Below are 4459 nucleotides of genomic sequence, written 5' to 3'. Positions count from 1 at the left end.
CCCACGTAGGACACTCTGGGTGCCTTGTATCTATCCCATTGCTGAGAACAGTCCTTGGTACATAGTTAGCGCTTAACAAAAACCGTCATCATCATTAATCCCCATTTTTCAGATTAGGGAACTGACGCCCAGAGAAGTGAAATGACTTGCCCAAGGTCACACAGCAGACAAGTAACGAAACTGGGATTGGAAGCAGCTTGGCTCAGTGGAATGAGCACGGGCTTGGGAGCCAGATGTCATGGTTTCTAATCCCTGCTCCGCCACTTGTCAGCTGTGTGACCTTGGGCAAGTCATTTCACTTCTCTGTGCCACAGTTACCTCATCTGTAAAATGGGGATTAAGACTGTGAGCCCCACGTGAAAAACCTGATCATCTTGTATTCCCCTCCCAGCGCTTAGAACAGTGCTTTGCATATAGTAAGCACTTATCAAATGCAATCATTATTATTATTACTAGAACGGGTCCTTCTGACACCCAGACCCGAGCTCTATCCTCTGGATCACATTGCTTCTCCCTTTACATCCCAGCCCACTCTTCGCATTGCCCATTGACTCTACACTTCCTCCCTCCACTTCTACCCTTACCATCTTCCCTACCACAGCTCTTCCCACCTTCAAATCCCCTCTGAAATTCCACCTTCTTCAGAAGACATTATCTGATTAATTTTTCTTCCCTCTGGCTCACAACCTTTCCACTACCATCTCAGCAGTTTTGTACCCTCTCAGCACTTATGACATCTTCTACCTCTAATATACTCTCTCCCGTGATTCATGTGATGCTTTGCCCAGAGGAGATGCTCAGTAAATAGTACTAATATTTTAGTTGATTCAAATGGAAGAAAAAGTGCTCTCTAATGACTAGAGCTTGGACCTGGAAGTCAGAAGGACCTGGATTCTAATTCCATTTCTGCCACTTGTCTGTTCTGTAACTTTGGGCAAGTCACTTCATTTATCAGTTTCACAGTTACCTCATATGTAAATCAATCGATGGTATTTACTGGGTGCTTATTATTTGCAGAACACTGTACTAAGCGCTTGGAGGAATACATTGGGATTAAGGCTGTAAACCCTATGTGGGACAGGGACTGACTCATTCATTCAGTCGTATTTATTGAGCGCCTACGGCATGCAGAGCACTGTACTAAGAGCTTCGGAAGTACAATTCAGCAACGAATAGAGACAATCCCTTCCCACAATGGGCTCACAGTCTAGAAGGGGGGGGCAGACATCAAAATAAGTAAACAAGCTTTAGTAGCATCATTATAAATGAAAAGAATAATAGACATATATGCATCATTAATAAAAATAAGTAGAATTATAATTATAAATACGTACATATATATACAAGCGCTGTGGGGTGGGGAGAGGGTAGAGCATTGGGAGCGATTCGGTGGCATGGCAGGGGGGAGCAGACCAAAAGGAGGGCTCAGTCTGGGAAAGCCTCCTGGAGGAGGTGAGTTTTCAGTAGGGCTTTGAAGGGGGGAAAATGTGATAGTTTGTTGGATTTGAGGAGGGAGGGTGTTCCAGGACAGAGGTAGGAGGTGGGCCAGGGGACTCCCACCCCATTACCTTGCATCTACCCCAACGCTTAGAATACTCCCTGGCACACGTTAAGCACTTGACAAATACCATTAAAAATGGAGTTTCAATGAAAGGAAATTATGGAGACTGACGGTTTTACGCAGGATCCCAGGAATCTACTGACGTGCCTCTGTTCCCTTTCCTCACTCCCTTAGAAGATGCTCGTTATATGTTAAGGGAAAATCAGTCCCATCCCTTTCAGAGACACGAGTTTAGTCTCTGAACACCAGAGAGCAGCCTTGTTGAGGTTGTCTTGGAAACGGCTGACATTCTAAACCATTTGGGAGATGTATGGAGCTCTGAAGAAAGAGTTTTGTTCCCATGGGTGAAAGAGACACAGCCATCTCTCCCCACGTGCTTCCCTGGATGAATAATAATCGGGTGTTTGTTTAACGTTTACTATGTGCCAAGATCCGTATGAAGCCCCGGGTGTCGATACAAGGAAATCAGGTCAGACACAGTCCCTGTCCCACGTGGGGTTCATGGTCATAATCCCCATTTTACAAATGAGAAATCTGAGACACAGAGAAGTGAAGTGATTTGCCCAAAGTCACACTGCGGACGAGTAAAAGAGTGGGATTAGAACCCAGGTCCGTCTGCAGAGATGATTTGAGGACAGGGCTTGGGTGAGAATATTCATTTAATCGTTCAATCGCATTTATTGATCGCTTACTGTGTGCAGAGCACTGTATTCAGGGCTTGGAAAGTACAATTCAGCAATGAAGAGAGACAATCCCTGTTCACAGCGGGCCTACAGTCTAGAAGCGGGGAGGATGATATCAAAACAAGTAAACCAGGCATCAATAATTATAATAATAGCAATATAAATAAGTATAATTATAGATATATACACATCAAAACAAGTAAACAGGCAAGTTGAGGGCAATGAATGATCTACTGACAGATAAGGAAGCAGCGTGGCTCAGTGGAAAGAGTACTGGCTTGGTAGTCAGTGGACCGGGGTTCTAATCCCGGCTCCTCCACTTGTCTGCTGTGTGACCTTTGGAAAGTCACTCCACTTCTCTGGGCCTCAGGTCGCTCATCTGTAAAATGGGGATTAAGACTGTGAGCTCCACGTGGGACAACCTGATTACCTTGTACCTGCCCCAGAGCATAGAACAGTGCTCGGCACATAGTAAGCACTTAACAAATACCATCATCATCATCATCATCATAAGGAGTGATGGAGTATTAAATGTCCTCAAAAAATAAGACAAAGACAAATATACACAATATAAAAACAAACAAAACTGGAATCTGATTAGGATACTGAAAATAGAGGGGTGGAGAAGAACGATAAGATACAATGACTGTGCTCCGTGGGGATCATATTCTTAGAGGGTAGGAGAACGGGTATCTTATCTCCATTTTCCAGAGGAGGACACGTGCTGGAGAGATTAAGGGACTTGTACAGGGTCACACACAGAGCAGAACAGAGGCATAGGCAAGAGTACAGTGTGGTCTTTTGAGTTTTAGTCCAACATTTGTTCCCCTCTGCCATGACGCCTCCCTAATGAGACACAAAGGAAAGATACTTATCTTTTTCAGAACAGATTCCCCCTAAGGAATTTTTTCAGAGCGATCTTCATGTCTCGGTTCCTCAGGCTGTAGATGAGGGGGTTCAGGACAGGGGGAACCACGGTGTAGAACACGGACACCAGCAGGTCCGGCGCTGAGGGGGAGTGTGAAGTCGGCTTTAAGTGGGAGAAAAAGCCAGTGGACAAAAATATGGTTATCACAGAGAGATGGGGAAGGCAAGTGGAGAATGCTTTGGTTCTGTCCTGCATGGATGGGTTCCTCAGCTCGGTGGAGAAGATATGGAAATAGGAAGCCCCCATGAACAGGACGCAGTCGAAATCCAAAGTGACGCTAACGCCAATCAGGACCAACTACGGCACGATGGAGAAAGAGCAGGACAGGGTTAATAACTGGGGAATGTTGCAGAAGAAGTGTCGGATCACGTTAGAGTCACAGAAAGGCGAGAGAAAGATTTTAACGGTATGCACGAGACCGGAGAGATCCCCGCTGAGCCAGGAGTTGGCGGCCCTCTTCCCACAGGCCCCTCGGTCCATGATAACCTGATAGCTCAGAGGAGGGGTAGATGGCTGTATAGCGGTCGTCGGACATTGCAGTAAACAGGGCGATCTCCAGGGAAGCAAAACAAGCACAAAATTGAGTTGGGCAGCAAAGCCCAAGACAGAAATGGATCTACCGTCGGTCAGGGAGTTGTGGATGGATTGGGGGACGCTGACGGAAATGAGGCAGAGGTCGATGAGGGACAGGTTCCCGAAGAAGAAATACATGGGGGTGTGGAGGCGCCAGTCGACGGCGGTGATGGCAACGATGAGGAGATTCCCCGTCGGGGCTGCCAGGTAGACGAGGAAGAACAGCGCGACGTGGACCAGCTGCAGCTCTGAGAATCCCAGCCGGAGGAATTCCGTCACCATGGAAATGTTGGCCACGTCCGGCAAGAGGCCTTTAGGCATCTTGTGATATGACCTGATTTCAGACACCCAAACAATCATTAAATGAATCAATTATATTTATTGAGCGCTTACCTGTAAGAGTACAATCTAAACAATGAAACAGAGTTGATAGACACATTCCCTTCCCACAACGAGCTTACGTCTCGAGGGGGACTGTATCAATTAATCAATCAATCACATATTTATTGAGCACTTACTGCGTGCTGAGCACTGTACTGAGTGTTTGGGAGAGTACAATACAACAGGGCTGATAGACACAATCAAATCAATAAATCAGTGGTATTGATTGAACACTTACTACTAAGCACTTGAGAGAGTACAATACAATCAATAGAATTTATTGAATACTCACCATTCATTCATTCTTTCAATCGCATTTATTCAGCCCTTACT

The 4459-nt window shown here is 45.8% G+C and overlaps 1 pseudogene; it reads right to left on the bottom strand.

Moving 5' to 3' along the window:
- Positions 1-3124: 3124 nt before the first annotated feature.
- On the bottom strand, positions 3125-4066 carry LOC119921874 (annotated as a pseudogene).
- Between the last annotated feature and the right edge of the window lie 393 nt (positions 4067-4459).

This window comes from Tachyglossus aculeatus, unplaced genomic scaffold, assembly GCF_015852505.1.
Source record: "Tachyglossus aculeatus isolate mTacAcu1 unplaced genomic scaffold, mTacAcu1.pri SUPER_32, whole genome shotgun sequence".
NCBI classification, from domain to species: Eukaryota; Metazoa; Chordata; class Mammalia; order Monotremata; family Tachyglossidae; genus Tachyglossus; species Tachyglossus aculeatus.
Note: the sequence above shows the minus strand (reverse complement) of the source record. Positions and strands in the feature narration are given on the sequence as shown.